Genomic DNA, 18,216 nt, shown 5'->3' on the forward strand with positions numbered 1-18,216 from the left:
CTTCCTCCCAGCAAGAGCCCAGGGCAGCAAACAAAAGCACTAAAAACTTTAAAACATCATAAAAACAGACTTTGGGAAATGGAAATGGACTACCTTCAAGTCAATTCCAACTTATGGTGACCCTATGGTATGCAGTATTCTTGGTAAGCAGTATTCAGAGGTGGTTTACCATTGCCTTCCTCTGAGGCTGAGAGGCAGTGACTGGCCCAAGGTCACCCAGTGAGCTTCATGGCAGTGTGGGGATTTGAACCCTAGTCTCCCAGGTCGTAGTCCAACACACTAACCACTATGGCACACTAATACATTAAAACAAAACAACTTTAAAAAAAAACATTTTTTTAAAAAGCTTTGAAGAATCTTTTTTTAAAAGGTTAAAATCATGTTTTTTTTTAAAAAAAAAAGGTTAAAAAAACTTATTAAAAAGCAATTCCAACACAGAAGCAGACTAGGATAAGGTCTCAACTTAAAAGGCTTGTTGAAAGAGGAAGGTCTTCAGTAGGTGCCAAAAAGATAGCAGAGATGGCACCTGCCTAATATTTAAGGGTAGGGAGTTCCACAGGGCAGGTGCCGCCACACTAAAGGTCCGTTTCCTCTGTTGCGCAGAACAGACCTCCTGATAAGATGGGATCTGCAGGAGGCCCTCACCTGCAGAGTGCAGTGATCGACTGGGTATATAAGGGATAAGACAGTCTTTCAGGTATCCTGGTTCCAAGCTGTACAGGGCTTTGTACACCAAAACTAGAACCTTGAACTTGGCCTGATAGCAAATGGGCAGCCAGTGCAATTCTTTCAGCAGCGGGGTCACATCTGGATGGCACCACATTGACTGATCTTCTACCATTCTTTAATATATAACCGTGTCTTTTCAGTACATTTCAATTTAATTCCTAATTTACTATTGCACCCATTTACAAATGGCCATCACTTTTTTTTATCATTAATTTTTATTCAAATTTTCAAAAACAAAACAAAACAAAACAAAAATAATTAAACAATAAAATAAAATGTTGACTTCCGATTTGTCGCAGATCAGTTAGAGGTCTACAATATATAACAAACCTGTCTCTTAAATTATATTACAAAATCACTTTCCTCCAGTAGTTATCTTAATTAATCATCAAATCTCATAAACATTACTTTATTCTTTCCACAAAAAGTCAAAGAGAGGTTTCAATTCCTTGAGAAATATATCTATCAATTTTTCTCCAAATAAACATGTCGATTAATCCATCTCATCAAATCTGTTAGGTCCAATAATTTCAATAGCCACTCTTCCATTATCAATGTTAATTCCATCTTCCATCTTCAATAATCCTGTTAAATCCAGTAATTTCATTAGCCATTCTTCCATTATCAATATCCCATAATAATCTTGCTGTCATAGCCATAGTCATATAATAAGAGTGTGATGGGAATTTCCTTTATCACAAATATTTCCTTGCCATCAATTCTGAATGTGTTGCTGAAATATTGTTGTAAAGTCATATCTCTGTTCTTCTTTTTTACGAAATGCACTGGCACATCTCTTGAGAGTTTTTCCATTGTCACATATCTGTAATTAATTCCATAGATTTTTTCTATGACAAGCTCCATCACATCATTCCAGTCCAGAAATTTATCCAAGACATTGATAACTTTATCTCTAATATCTTCATTAATTTCTTCAGAGACAACGTTGAATTCCAAACAGTAAATTTTATCTCTAATATCCATAAACTCCAAGTCTTTTTCCAGTTCCACATTTGTTCCAATCTCCAGGGCTTGCATCTTCCCTTTAATTTTTCTTTTTTCATCTTCTAATGCTTGTCCAGTTGTATCTCTGATCTCATCAACCTCCTCTCTCACAAGATCCCCTATTTCTTTAAGCTCCTGCTTCATTTTGCCAAATTCAATTTTCATCTCCTGTCTACCCTGTCTCAGGGTTTGTTTCGTTATCTCAATCTCATCCATTATTTTCTGAAACATAATTACTTCCAGGATCTCAGCCACTTTCTTGATTGCCATTCTTAAAACCACGAAGAAAAAAAAAACCACTTCTTATTCCAGCAACAATTGGGTTAATATTCCAAGCCTGATGACATCACAGTGTAGACAGCACAGCCTGCCTTATCTCTTATATGTTCAGGAATGCAAAACAAATTTAGTTCACAGCATCAAAACAGTTAGTACAAATGGCCATCACTTTTTGAAACACACACTTACATACACATAGGTGTAAACTAACTAACCAATCCTATGCATGTTTATGTCTGAGTAAACATAAATCAGTTTATGTCTAACTGATTTTAGCATTAATTTCTATATATATCTCAAGGGGGAAAAATGATGCTTTGATTACTTTTGGGACAATGTTGGGGGGAGGGGAGCTTATAACTTTATTATTTGCCTCTTAAATAAGCAAATGTTAAAATGTGCCTGAAAAATAGGCCAAATTCATCACATCCTTGTGAAGAGATGACGAAGAGATGACACGATAATCATTTGCAAATATTTAAAGGTCTGTCACTTGGAAGGAAGTTTCTTTTGTGCTGGTCCAAAAACATATGAGAAAGGGGAACTTACTTCCTAACAACACTAGCTTTTTGACAGCTGGACAGATTGCCTTCAAAGATGATGATGATAATAATAATAATAATAATAATAATAATAATAATAATAATAATAATAAACTTTATTTCTACCCCGCCCTTTTTCCAATAGGACTCAGAGTGGCTTACAACTAAAAACAACACCATTAAAACATACAGAAATATACAATTAAAATAGAATTAAACTATGAGAAAAATTAAAAACCATAAAACATATGTTAAAAACAGTGGACAATTTAAAATAATAAAATCATATACTGTAGTCACCAATCCTATGACAGAACAGCCTACCTGTGGAGATACGCCTGGCGCCTTCGGTTCTTTCTTTTAGGCGCCAGGTTAAGACCTGGCTATACTCCCAGGCATTTTAATGTTCAATGTGTTTCATTTAATTTTTTTTTTCGTTTAACTTGTTGCTGATTTTATTGTGATTTTATTGTAATATTGTATTTTAATCTTGTTTTGTTCACCGCCCAGAGAGCTATTCGCTATGGGCGGTTTAAAAATGAAATAAATAAAATAAAATAAATAAATAAATAAATAATCTTGGTCGTTCTCTATCCCAAATCCCTGTTGAAATAAAACAGTCTTTACTTGTCGCCGGAAAGATGGCAAGGAGGAAGCTAATCGCACCTCACTCGGAAGGGAGTTCCACAGCCTAGGGGCGGCCACCGAAAAAGCCCTATCTCGTGTCCGTGTCATATGTACTTGCGAAGGTGTGGGGAGCACAAGGGCCTCACCTGAAGATCTCAAATCCCGGACAGGTTCATGTAGGGAGATACGATCTGTCAAATAGCCTGGACCTGAGCCGTATAGAGCTTTGTAGGTCAAAACCAGCACTTTAAATTGTGACTGGAAACAAATTGGCAGCCAGTGGAGCTGTTGTAACAGGGGAGTTGTATGGTCCCTGTAACCAGCCCCGGTTAGCACTCTGGCTGCAGCTCTTTGTACCAATTTAAGTTTCCGAACAGTCTTCAAAGGCAGCCCCACGTAGAGCGCGTTACAGTAGTCTAAGTGGGATGTAACCAAGGCATGCATCACCCTAGTCAGATCAGGCAGCTCCGGGAACGGGTGCAGCTGGCGCACCAGTTTTAATTGGGCAAATGCGCTCCTAGATACAGCAGTAATCTGGACCTCCAAATTCAAAGCTGAGTCCAAGAGTACACCCAAACTGCGAACCTGAGACTTCAGGAGGAGTGCAACCCCATCCAGCACCAGTTGAATCCCTATTCCCTGATCTGCCCTCCGATTGACCAGGAGTACCTCTGTTTTATCAGGATTTAATCTCAACTTCTTTGCCCTCATCCAGTCCATCACTGATGCCAGACACTGATTTAGGACCTGTATGGCTTCCTTGGCTTCAGGTGGAAAACAGAAATAGAGTTGAGTGTCATCGGCATACTGATGGCACCGAACCCCAAAACCCCGGACAACCTCTCCCAGCGGTTTCATGTAGATGTTAAATTACATGGGGGACAAAACGGAACCCTGAGGGACCCCATAGGTCAATGGCCAGGGGGTTGAGCAGGAGTCCCCCAGTACCACCTTCTGGGTTCGGTCCTCCAGGAAAGACTGGAGCCACTGTAACACAGTGCCCCCAAGTCCCATCTCGGCAAGGCAGCCCAGAAGGATACCATGATCGATGGTATTGAAAGCCGCTGAGAGGTCCAGTAGAACCAACAGAGACACACTCCCCCTGTCCAGGTCCAGGTCCAGCTCCCCCTGCATAGGTCATCCACCAAGGCAACCAAAGCCATCTCCGTCCCATAGCCAGGCCTGAAACCAGATTGAAATGGATCCAGATAATCCATATCATCCAGGTGGACTCCACTTGGTTAGAGGTTTTTAAGCAGAGCTTGGTGGCCACCTGTCGGAGACTCATCAGCACAGATTGGGAATAGATGACCTTTGAGCTCATAGGCTGATAGGAAGCTGCCTTATATTGAGTATAGCTTGATATTGTTCATACTGAAGGGCAGCAACTCTGCAAGGTTTCAGACAGCAGCCTTTTGCAGCCCTGTTTACAGCTGCCAGAGACTGAACCTGGGACCAAAGCAGCCTTTATTTATTTATTATTGCATTTATATCCCACCTTTCCCCCAAGGAACAAACATCGTTCTCCTCTTCCCAATTTTATCCTCACAACCACCATGTAGGGTAGACTAGACCAAGAGATGGTGATTACCCCTAGGTCACCCAGCAAGCTTCATGGCTGAGTGGGGATCTGAACTCTGGCCTCCCAGGTCCCAGTCTGACATTCTAACTGCTACACCACACTGGCCCTTTCCATACAGTCCCTTGCAACTCTGTGATTCTGTTATTAATCCTGACTCCCTTGAGCTAGATTAACTAAGATTAACTAAACACATAGAAGAACAAGCCTTGCTGAAGCAGAGACAGCATGGCTTCTGCAAGGGAAAGTCCTGTCTCAGTAACCTCTTAGAATTCTTTGAGAGTGTCAACAAGCATATAGATAGAGGTGATCCAGTGGACATAGTGTACTTAGACTTTCAAAAAGAGTTTGACAAGGTACCTCACCAAAGGCTTCTGAGGAAGCTTAGCAGTCATGGAATAAGAGGAGAGGTCCTCTTGTGGATAAGGAATTGGTTAAGAAGCAGAAAGCAGAGAGTAGAAATAAACGGACAGTTCTCCCAATGGAGGGCTGTAGAAAGTGGAGTCCCTCAAGGATCGGTATTGGGACCTGTACTTTTCAACTTGTTCATTAATGACCTAGAATTAGGAGTGAGCAGTGAAGTGGCCAAGTTTGCTGATGACACTAAATTGTTCAGGGTTGTTAAAACAAAAAGGGATTGCGAAGAGCTCCAAAAAGACCTCTCCAAACTGAGTGAATGGGCAGAAAAATGGCAAATGCAATTCAATATAAACAAGTGTAAAATTATGCATATTGGAGCAAAAAATCTTAATTTCACATATACGCTCATGGGGTCTGAACTGGCGGTGACCGACCAGAAGAGAGACCTCGGGGTTGTAGTGGACAGCACGATGAAAATGTCGACCCAGTGTGCGGCAGCTGTGAAAAAGGCAAATTCCATGCTAGCAATAATTAGGAAAGGTATTGAAAATAAAACAGCCGATATCATAATGCCGTTGTATAAATCTATGGTGCGGCCGCATTTGGAATACTGTGTACAGTTCTGGTCGCCTCATCTCAAAAAGGATATTATAGAGTTGGAAAAGGTTCAGAAGAGGGCAACCAGAATGATCAAGGGGATGGAGCGACTCCCTTACGAGGAAAGGTTGCAGCATTTGGGGCTTTTTAGTTTAGAGAAAAGGTGGGTCAGAGGAGACATGATAGAAGTGTATAAAATTATGCATGGCATTGAGAAAGTGGATAGAGAAAAGTTCTTCTCCCTCTCTCATAATACTAGAACTCGTGGACATTCAAAGAAGCTGAATGTTGGAAGATTCAGGACAGACAAAAGGAAGTACTTCTTTACTCAGCGCATAGTTAAACTATGGAATTTGCTCCCACAAGATGCAGTAATGGCCACCAGCTTGGACGGCTTTAAAAGAAGATTAGACAAATTCATGGAGGACAGGGCTATCAATGGCTACTAGCCATGATGGCTGTGCTCTGCCACCCTAGTCAGAGGCAGCATGCTTCTGAAAACCAGTTGCCGGAAGCCTCAGGAGGGGAGAGTGTTCTTGCACTTGGGTCCTGCTTGCGGGCTTCCCCCAGGCACCTGGTTGGCCACTGTGAGAACAGGGTGCTGGACTGGATGGGCCACTGGCCTGATCTGGCGGGCTCTTCTTATGTTCTTATGTTCTTATGAGCTCCCGCACCTTAAAAATGCTTTCAGAGTCCCTGGATGAACCCAAATATCCATTGTCCTACAGTGCCACTGGTCCCTATGGAATACAAACACACTTGGGTCCTTCTACTTACCCATATTGGTTCCTTCATTTGGTGCCGATGCTTGCCAGGCGCTATCCTTGGCAACTGTCTACATGCTCCTGGTGGAAGGGCTATTACGACATAAAACTTCAAGAAGAGCTCTGATGGATCAGACCAGAAAAGCATCTAGACCACCAGCATTCTCCTTCCCACAGTGGCCAACAAGATGGCTCCAGGGACCTCACAATTAGGGCACGAGCACAACAAAGGCTTTCATCATTTTATTTATCTATATTTATAATAAAGAAGTTGGTGCTTCGTTAAAACACATATTAACTTCACTAGGATATCTCTTAATGGATGGAGTAACCTGGTCTTCTGCCAGAGGCAGTATGTCCCTGAATACCATTGGCTGGAAACTGCAGGAAGGGAGAGTGCTCTTGCACTCAGGTCCTGCTTGCGGGCTTCCCAGAGGTATCTGATCGGCCAGAACAGGATGCTGGACTCAATGGGCCTTTTAGCCTCATCCAGCAGAGTTCTTACGTTAGCCAATGTGGTACCCTCCAGATGTGGTTGGACTCCAGATCCCATCTGTCCCACAGCCAGTGTGGCCAATTTAGACAATTATCTCCCAGTTTTCTTCATCTTGACCATGTGCATTGTATTCCCTAAACAAAAAAGGCCCACCAATTCTGTGCAAAGGTTCCCAATTCCCAGAGGACATCAATGGGGCTCATGTTCCCCCTTAATACTTTACGACGTGCAGTGGCGGCTGATGACTCCATGTCAGTGGGGTAGTAGAATCCACTCCAGGCTTTAGTCCAAACTTTCAAGGAGCTGCCCAAGGTGCTGAAAGGTGATTCTTTAAAGTTCTAACTAAAACCTGGTACGGATTCCACTGCCCTACTGGCATGGAGTCACCAGCCACCACTGACATGTTTGTTGTTGGAGCACCATTGGTTACATGAACTGCTTGCTGTCATGTTGTGACCGCTCCCAGTAATGTCTGTAACTCTATAATAAACAGAGTCTGAGGCTGCACATACACACCATACATTTAAAGCACACGACTTCCTCCAAAGAATCCTGGGAACTGCCATTTGTCAAGACTGCTGGGGATTGTACCTCTGGGAGGGGTAAACCACAGTTCCCAGGATCTGTGGGGGAAAGTCATGTGCTTTATGTACTTCGTTTATGGTGTGTATGCACCTCGGGCAGGGTCAGCCAGCATGGTGCCTCACAGATGTTGTCAGACTATAGTACTCCTCAGCACAGCTTGGAAAAGTTCCTTTTTTGAGCTACAACTCCCACCAGCCCAATCCAGTGGCCATGCTGGCTGGGGCTGATGGGAGTTGTAGTTCAAAAAAGGAACTTTTCCAAGCTCTGCTCTTCAGTCACAGCGGACATAGCCAATGATTAAGGATGATGGAAATATAGGCCAGCAACATCAGGAGGGCACCATGTTGGCTATCCCTGGTGTATAGCTAAAAAGGTGGGAATCACAAGGTTGATATAACACAGCCCAGCTAGGTTTTTTTCCCCTGGTTGGTTGGCAGTCCTGGAACATTATATTTGTTTGTGTCAGCTTGCCAGGAAGAGGTTACCATTTTCCAGGCTTTGACTGTAGGATTGTTGTCTTTACTTACAGTCCTGATAGCAAGCCTTCTATATTCCTGTGTTCTCTGCTCCTTTCCACCTAGTTACATTATATCTGTCATGTGTTATGGCCAGAGTCTTCCCCAGACTTAGGTGGCTGGGAATTCTGCTAACATGAAGCCTGGTGGACTTTGATGTGGTCTGGATGGGCCCACCCGGAATCTATTGCAGGATCAAGAACTACTTGAATATCCTTCAGCAGTTGGCTTTGCCAGCAAAGCAACTGCCATTCCTCTTGATGCTAGAGATTGCATTAGTCCTACTAATTGTCACATAGATTTTTGTCTTAAAAAATAAGCACTCTTTGTCATTTTAATTGTCTCTCACATTAAGGCTACTTGCAAGCTTATAAGCATGGCTTACCATTTCCTTTTGTCCTCTTATCTCCCAAAATGCAGCCTCCCATTGATAAGATCAATGAACCATGTTGCTAAGTACATGAACAGCCATGCTCTCTTGATTAGATTTATCGTTATTAATTGCACTGCTTTTCAGTGAGTATTTTGGCCAGAACAACAGCCAACCAAGAAAAAAGAAAATGGCAGAATACCAGATGCAATGGGGCAAGTCTCTTTAAATATACATCTATTTCAATCTGATAAAAGAAGCTCACTTTATCTGAATTAAAAAGGAAGGCCCACTTCACTTGTATACTTGAGTATGAGAGGTAAGAATGCATTCAGCCTCCAAGGAGCCCACCCACTATCATTCTGTACAGATCTTGGCCAAGGGTCAATGAAGAAAGCAGCCCCTCTAAAACTAGCTAGTTTTTGCTGCATCTCTGGATCATCCAATCACAAACCAGTACGGAGACATAAAAGACTGTGAAAAGAATTTCATGCAAGTTCTTGCACTGATTTCATTTGAACTCTGTCCTAAATAATACAGGCCCACAACAGTCTCTCTAACGCAACACACAGGCCATGAATGTGGGCTCAATAAATCACCTGTTTTTGCTGTTTACCTACACTGCAAAAAGAGAGTGGTTGTAAAGCATCTGGCAATTTGATCAGCTGTGTTCATGCCTCAGTAACCTCTGGATTTGACTACTTTAATGTATTCCACACGGGACTGTCATTGAAACACATTTGGAATCTTCAAATGGTGCAAAGCATTGCCAATAAGTTGATGGTTCCCACTAGTCAAATGGAGCATATTACTCCAATTTTGTATGACGCGCACTGGCTGCCTATCTGTCTGAAGGCTCCACTAAAGGTTCTGGCTTACCTTCAAAGCTCTAAACCAGGAGTAACCAACAGGGTGCCCTCCAGATGCGGCTTCACTCCAACTCTCAACATCCCCAGACAGAAAGACCAATAGTTAAGGATGGTGGGACTTGCAATACAGCAACATCTGGAAGACATCACATTGGCTACACCTGCCCTAAATGGTTTGGGACATAAGTACCTTAAGAAATGCTTCTCCTTGCTCTCATGTACTGTTTTGTACATTCAGTTCAACATCTAAGTCCTTGCTTTGGGTACCCCTAACTTTGGAGGTTTGGTGAGTATCCACAAGGAGCACAGCCTTTCAGATTTGGTGCCAGTTTTATGGAATGGCCTCCCTAGGAAGGACTGCCAGGCCCCAGCACTGTGGTCCTTGAGGCACCAAGTTAAAACCTTTCTCTTTCATGTTTTTTTTTGTTGTTGTTAATAACAAATTCAGCTTGGCAGGCCACCCATTTTGCCAGCCTGCTCTAATGTGATCTTCAAACCATCAAAACAGCTGCTTAAGAGTAGTAGTTCATAATATTGTTGCGTGCCTCCCCAATCTCCGAGTGATGAGATTTCAGGGGTCCCTGTGCTCCTCCTGGGCTTGGTTTCCTTTGGGAAGGTCAGCAGAGACTGTGTAGTCTTTATGAAATATGGTTTATTCATTGACACGCATTCCAACCTGAGTTTAGGATGGAGGAGTTCAAGGCATCAGCAGTCCAATATCCAGCTTTTCCATTAGTGTTTACAGGATGCATCGTAAAGCCATCATGCAGAGAGCCAGCCTCTCCGCCTGCCTCCAGTTCCCAGCAGTTCTCTAGACTCTCTAAAAACACTCAAAGCACAAACCTCTGCTAGCTCTCCTGAAGAGTTTCAATGATAAAAGGGTCTTCCTGGCCCATTCACCAGTTGCTGGGCATCTAACAGGCCCATTAACAACCTGGCCACTCTATTAGCTTAACAAAAGAAACTCCAGCAGAGCCAGCCCCTTACCCCAAGGCACAGGATTCCAAATCAGAGGCTGGAAGGGGACCCACAAGGATCATCAATTCCAACCCCCAAACTCACAGCAATATATTCCCAACCATCTGTTCAAACGAACTACTTGCCATTATCATGCCCTATTTCTTCTCCATCCTTTTTCCTGTTGTGTTGTGTCTTTTTGATGGTAAGCCTGAGGATCATAACTGTCATATAACTGATTTTTGTAAGCCACACTGGGAGCATTTCTTAGCTGAAGAGCGAGATTAAAATGCTTTCATAGAGCAATCCAACTTGTCGGAGGCTGCCACTCGGAGGCCTCTTGGGGGGCAGGATGCTGGCTGTGCCAGCAGGACACAGCAGAAGGAAAGTAAACGCGTATTTCCTTCCACCACCCCTTTTCTCGCAGGAGGGAGCCAAATGGGACCTGGATATCCCTTTTGTAGGCTTTCTGGTGGACTCTGCTGGCTGCCCTTACAACGGGCTGGGATTCCCTGGCAGACCTCTGGTGGAGTTAGCTGGGTCCCGACTCAGCCATGGCTGAGCCAGGATAAGAGGTTTCTGCCGGCATAGTCTGGTGTAGCCCAGCTGAGCCAGGACCCAGCCAGCTCAGCCAGGGTTGTGCCATATCCAACTCACCTCAGCCTGGTGTAAATAGCTGTTGGATTGTGCCCTAAATGAGTAAATAATGGGCTAGTGGTAGCATAAAAAGCCATCTAATATGTTCTATGCCAGATCACTGCTGTGTCTAATGATCCTTTTTTGTATCATTTTCAAAATTCATTTGGCATGTATCTTGCACTCCCTCCAAGGAAGTCATGGAGTTGCACACGGGGCTGTGCAACGTGATCCTCACGATAACGTGGGATACTGCCTTATTCTCAGACCATTGGTCCATCTAGCTTATTGTCTACAATAGCTGCCAGCAGCTCTTAGGGGTTTCAGGCCGACCTCCCAGCTTGACCTGGAACCTTCTGCACTACTGAGCTATGGTCCATCCCATGAAGTAGGTTAGGCTAATAGTGACTTGCCCGAAGCCACCCAATGAGCTTCATGACTGGGGAAATGAAACTAGATCTCCCCACCCCAAGACTAGCCATTCTACTACATTGGCAGACGGTCACCTGGGGGCAGGAAAAACAGGAAGGAAGTACTCAAATTATGGGAGAAAAAGGTCAGGGAATCCTTAATGAAATCACAAGCCCCACCCAAGACTCTCATCAAATGTAGCCAAATCGTGCTCCCCATAACCTTCAAAACAAAATCCACAGTTAGGCAAATAAATAAATAAATAAAACCAATTTAATATGTTATAAAATAGTGAGCAAGCTTTTGAGTTCTTCAGACCTCTTCATCAGGCTGGATTGTTAAGCAAAGCAAGGAGTGGGAGAGGGAAAAAACATGTGTGATGTTGCAGCCACAAAATCTGCTAAGGAAGCAGCCATCTCACCCATCCCCCATAATTTGAGCACTGGATAGGAGGCAGGGGGTGTTTAATTATTGAGCAGTGTATTGTTCCGCCACTAGATGTCTGCATGTACAAGTTTCCAGCTAACTTGTAACGCCTGGAAAACCAATGAAACCAAGATGGCACTCAAATTGCATAGAAACCAGCTTTGTTCATATCTTACCAGTTCTAGTAGTGGCTATCTTTTTCTTTAATACCCACCTGTTATTTAAAACAGTATCTGCTTCACTGCAGCTACCAAATGATGAAAATGCAGAAAATTTAACAAGAACGAAACCAGTCAGTTGGAGAGGTCGTCTGGCACCTGCATTCTTCCCTGATAATGTCTCTGACTTCACTCCATAGTTCTTCTGGTTCTCTGTCAACTATGTGTAAAGCCTCAAATCTGTTCCTTATTTGATCTTTATATTCTTCTGGGATATTATTTAAATTGTATTTTGGCTTTGTGATTGCTTTGATGTCCTTCTTTAGCGTTACTCTGATTTTTGATATAACCAGTTCTTGATCTGTACCACAGTCTGCTCCTGGTCTTGTTTTTGCAGAAAGTATGGAACTTCTCCATCTTCTGCTACCTATTATATAATCAATTTGATTCCTATACTGACCATTTGGTGATGTCCACATGTACAGTTCTCTTTTCAGTTGCTCAAAAAATGTGTTCACAAGAAACAAATTATTGGCTTCACAGAATTCAGTGTCTTTCTCCTGCTTCATTTCTATCTCCTAAGCCCCATTTCTCCACAATTCCTAGTTCTTCTCCATTCCCTATTCTTGCATTCCAGTCCCCCATGATTACCAGCACAACTTGTTTTGGTGGGTGATCAATTTCTTCCTGTACTTCTACATAAAATCTCTCCAATTCCTCTTCTTCTGTGTTTGCCGTTGGACATAGACTTGGATTATGGTTATGTTAATAGGTTTCTCGTTTAATCTCATTGATATCACTTGCTCAGACCTTGCGTTGTAGCTCCTAATTGCTTTTGCTACATCACTTCTCACTATTAAAGCAATCCCATTTCTTCTTAATTTATCATTCCTGCATAAAATATTTTGTAGTTGCCTGATTGAAAATGTCCCATTCCTGTCCATTTTAATTAACTCACACCAAGTATTGTAATGTTAATACGTTCCATTTCTTGCTTCACAATGTCTAACTGTCCCTGGTTCATGCTTCTCACATTCCATGTTCCTATTGTGTGTGTCGCACAACTCCGGACTCTCCTTTCGCATCTGTGCGTATTAGCCTCTGGGTTTCTTTTCGGCTTTGACCCAGCTGTGTCATTAGTCATAGTGCTACTCGTACTTGTCCTTTGTCCTTCCCCAGTAGCTCACTGAGTGTCTTCTGACCTGAGGGTCTCATCTTCCAGCACTATCTCATGTTGTATTTTGGATGCTCTGTTCATAGAGTTTTCGTGGTAAGAGGTATTCAGAGGTGGTTTACCATTGCCTTCCTCTGAGTTTGGATGCATCTTAGTCTGGTGTCTCAGCTTTGACCATTCTGCCTTGGGTGTCCCTACTAGGAGTCTAGCCTCTTGGTCTAGACTCCTGACAGCATTGCTCTCCGTTTCTTAAACACTCTCAAACCCCTTCACCACGTTAACGTGTGCATCCTAGAGGGGGCAGGATTCTTTAGTCATGTGCTTTAAATGTGTGCTGGATGTGGATCAATACAAGTTATCTTTTTTTTCCCCAGATCATCTGGGAACTTGAAACATAAGGATGTAAGAAGAGCCCTGCTGGATCAGATCAAAGGCCTGTCTAGTCCAGTACTCTGTCTCCCACAGTGACCAAGGAACTGCCTGTAGGAAGCCCACAATAAGGAGGATTTGAGGGCAATGGCAATCTGCTCAAAGACTTCAGTACACGTCCAGATTGTAATATAAACTCTGCAGGTGTGCCGAGGTGGCCATATCCTCTATTCTCTGAGGCTCCTCTAATTATGTAAACCAGAAAAATAAGCAGAAGATAGATTTGTGGTGTCTGTCTACTGGTAGAGCTCTGTATCACGTGATCTGCACTAGATCAGGAAGAATTTCTAACAATACCAACACTAAATTAGGCAACTGAAATGAGGAAAGCTTGCAGGGGGGAATCATGTATGAAAGAACTATGATCTCAATTCTTGGGGCTCAGAATATGCTCAGAGGCACTCTGTTCCTCCTTCATTCCCGAATACTGTAAATCCTAAGGGTGCTTTGAAAATGAGACCCCATCTGCATCATACATTTAAAGCATTATTATTCTACTTTAAACCGTCATGGCTTCCCCAAAGAATCCTAGAAACTCTAGTTTGTTATGGGTGCTGGAAGTTGTTAGGAGACCCCCATTCCTCTCATAGAGCTACAATTGCCAAAGTGGTTTAAGAATCAATCCCTCTTCCCAGGGAACTCTGGGAATTGTAGCTCTGTGAAGGGAATCGGGGGGGGCATCTCCTAACAACCCTCACACCCTCTTTATTGTGCTCATGATGACATTGGGGGTGCTATATATGATCCTACTTTCAATACTGTTTGCGCCTGCAAAATTTTCATGACGAATATTCTGGTTTGTTCCTGACCAGTGTGTGTCCTGTAACTTGCTGCTGAAATCCAGTAACTATACCACAAATGTTTCCAGGGACGGGGAAGATTGCCCCTCTTTTGTTGTGCCATAGCCCAAGTGCCCCTCCAGATGGCAATAATGCAGTAACACAGAACAACTTACACAGTAGAACGATGTGCAGATGGCCCAGTATAAATCCACAGCCAATGCACAATTATTGGGTCAATAGCATGCTTCATAATGCACATTCCAAAGGCCAACCCAAACAATACAGTTTTCAAATGACACCTAAAAGAAGGCAGGGATGACTCAAGCCAGGACCTCTACAGGCAGGAAGTTCCACAGGGAAAGTCCAGCCATGCTAAAGATTCAGATCCTGGTAAAAGCCAACCAAACCTCAGGGGCATGGGGCACCACCAGAAGTGCCAGAGGACCTCAGTGACCGAGATGAAGCATAAGGAATCAGGCGTTCCTTAAGGTAGGCCCCATCTGTACTATACATGACAAGCAGAATGATGCCCCTTGAAACTGTCATGGCTTCCCCCAAAGAATCCTGGAAAGTGTAGTTTGTGAAGGGTCTGAGAGTTGTTATTGTTATATGCTTTCAGGTCGATTACGAGTTATGATGACCCTATGAATCTTTTTTAGATATATCCATAGGGTTTTCATGAGGTATTCAGAGATGGTTTACCACTGCCTTCCTCTAAGCCTACGGCACCCAGTATTCCCAGGTAGTTTCCCATTCAAGTACTAACCAGGCCTGACCCTGCTTAGCTTACAAGATCAGACGATATCAGGCATGTTCAGGGTAGTATGGCCGTAGGTTGAGAGTTGTTAGGAGACCCCTATTCCCCTCACAGAGTTACAACTGCCCAAGTGGTTTAATGGTCAAAGAACTCTGAAAACTGTATCTCTGTGAGGGGAATAGGGGTCTCCTAACAACTCTCAGCACCTTAAACTGCAGTTCCTAGGATTCTTTGGGGGAAGCCATGATACTGCTTTTAAATACTTACATTGGGCCCAAGTTGTTTCTGGTTTTGTGAAATAACACAAGAACCTTGAACATGGCCTGGAAGCAAATCAGCAGCTTACCCTGAATTGCTGCCATGTAATTTATGACCTAAGTGTGCTGGCCGAGTTTTTGTATATATGAACATTGTGTTTGAATTGGTTTTTATATATTCCAGATGTTGTGTAATATTTTGTTCTGTTTTACAAGTATTTATTTACTACATTTTTTTCCTGCCCTCTACCCCTAAAGGAGCCCAGGACAGCAAACAACAAAGTAACAAAACAATACAATTTAAAAATAAAATAGGAACAAATATAAGAACATCTAAAAACATGTATATGTCATCTGTCCCAGCACCATTGGTGAAGGGCGGGCGTTATAAAGTTAAATAAATAAATTGATCCACCCAACAAATAAATAAATGGAAAAGAGGGATATTTATTGAAATACAGGACAGAACTGCCACCTTCAACCCTTTCAAAAAATAAAAATAAAATAAAACCTATTGTCTGCCTTAGCAGACTCTGGCTGTCTACACACAATTAATTTAAAAAACATCACTCCCCCCAAAGAATCCTGGGAACTGCAGTTTACCCCTCACAGAGCTACAATTTCCAGCATGCTTAACAAACTACAGTTCCCAGGATTCTTTGAGGGGCAATGTGCTTTAAATGTACAATGTGCATGCAGCCTTTAAAAACATAGGAACCTAAGAAGCTCTTCTTATACTAAGTCAGACCTATTTATTTATTATTTGATTTATATCCCGCCCTTCCTCCCAGCAGGAGCCCAGGATGGCAATGGTCCATCTAGTTCAGTAGCATCTACACAGATTTGGCAGCCGCTCTCCAGGGATTCAGACAGGCGTCTCTCAGTCCCAACCCTACCTGGAGATGCCCAGGATTGAACCTGGGACCTTGTGCTGGCAAAACAAATGCTCTGACATTGAGCAGCCACCCCTCCCCCAAAAAACAAACCATAAGTTTCCATCATTCCTCTTACAATGCAATGGCAGTTTATTGGCACATCTTTCCTAAGAGACAGATCTTTTTTTTAATTATTTTTTCCTTCCCCCCATTCTTGATCATCTTTATTCAGTATGTATTTTTCGGAGCAATAAAAATGATGCACTGGTGAGGGACACAACTGCTAAAGAAACAAGCTCTCTCTCTCTCTCTCTCTCTCTCCTTTCCATCTCTTCCTACCTTATTTCCCAACCTGCAGCATTAGGCATGGCCATTCTCTTTCCCATTTGCATCTCAAACGCTTGCGTTTTATGAGTGTTGCCGTAAAGCGGAAAATGCCAGGTGACAGCTCCCGGACTGCAGACACGGCAGCCCTTCACAGGCCTACACACACATACAAACACACACACACACAAAGCCATAATACACATAAAACTCTAATGTGCCTCCAAAATTACCTCATCTTTTATTTAGAGGTTATTCCGCCCTTGTCTTTCTTTATAGCTCTTTATATGGCTGAAATGGGGAGGCCAGACAAAATGAGGCAATTTCGGTTACCGAGCGGAACTGCAGTTTATAGTCAAAGGTAGGCCAAAAGCGGGGGGGAGGAGGATTCCTGTCCCACCACCATTTCAGTCAGCTTCACTGGGTTTACTTCTACTCTGCTAAGTAGTAATGATGATAATGTTCTTTTACAGGAAGGTAGGAAAGGAGCCAAAAGGATATAACTAGAAGAGCAGGCCCAGCCCTACCATCAGACAGAAGGAGGCCACATCCGCACCATACACTTAAAGCAGTATCATACCACATTAAGCAGTCATGGCTTTCCCCAAAGAATCCTGGGAACCATAGTTTGTGAAGGGTGCCAAGAGTTGTTAGGAGACCACCATTCATCGCCCAGAGCTGCAGTTTCCAGAGTTCCCTGGGAAGAGGGATGGATTGTTAAACCAGTCTGAGAACTGTAGCTCTGTGAGGGAAATAGGTGTCTCCTAATGGTTCTCAGCACACTTTACAAACTACAGTTTCCAGGATTCTTTGGGGGAAGCCTATTTAATGTGGTACATTACTGCTTTAAATGTACAGTGCGGATGGGGCCAGAGATAACACACATTCAACAATTTAAAAAGCTGAGGGGTTTTTTTAAAAAAGGACTTTGCCTGGTACCAAAAGCAAAACAAAAGAGATGCCAAGCTCTAGGGAAGGCATTCTATAATTGGGGTACCACCACCAAGAAAGTCCTTTCCTAGGTAGCCATCCACCATACCTGGAGATCGCAGAAGAATGTCGAGGGAAGGCTCTGCTGAAGATCTTAGCCTGCAGGCAAACATATGTGGAGGTGATGTCTCCTCTGGGATTAGTAGTAGTAGTAGTAGTAGTAGTGGTAATAACTTGTTAGTTGCTTGTTACTTTATGTTTATGTTAAACATAAAACATTATACTATTAAAATAATTTATACACAACACCTACCCAAGACCAAAGCTGTAGAGGGTTCCAAAGGTGAAATCTCAAGATGCCACAAGTGGAATTTTATTTGCAAAAAAATAACACATTTCAGCCTATGAATAGTTTAGGCCTTCATCAGGGGCTGTAAAAGGAACAATACATCACATAATTTTTCAACAATTAAAAATATAGGTGTCATGGCCCCGTCAGAGGACTCATCAGACGAGGATGACTCAGGAGTAACAGCAGCAGACCCAGAAGGAGAAATGGAGGAAATTCCTGAGAACCCAGCTCTTTGTCCCCCTCAGCTGCAGAGCACCCCAGACACAGCTGAAGCCCTTCAGCCAGATGCAGCCAGTGAACAGGAGACTCCCCCCTCACCTGCAGAATGTAGACAACAGAAGGTCAGGCAGAAGAGGGGCAGGCCTGTCCACTTAAGGCCAAAACGCTGATGGCTCACACCTGCTGACAAACCTGCTCCTTAAAAGTCAAAC

At 43.0% G+C, this 18,216-nt stretch overlaps 1 pseudogene; it reads right to left on the bottom strand.

Annotated features, from left to right (window-relative positions):
• Positions 1-15,007: 15,007 nt before the first annotated feature.
• LOC133375834 (5S ribosomal RNA) lies at positions 15,008-15,126 on the bottom strand (annotated as a pseudogene).
• Between the last annotated feature and the right edge of the window lie 3,090 nt (positions 15,127-18,216).

This window comes from Rhineura floridana, chromosome 1 (genome assembly GCF_030035675.1).
Source record: "Rhineura floridana isolate rRhiFlo1 chromosome 1, rRhiFlo1.hap2, whole genome shotgun sequence".
NCBI classification, from domain to species: Eukaryota; Metazoa; Chordata; class Lepidosauria; order Squamata; family Rhineuridae; genus Rhineura; species Rhineura floridana.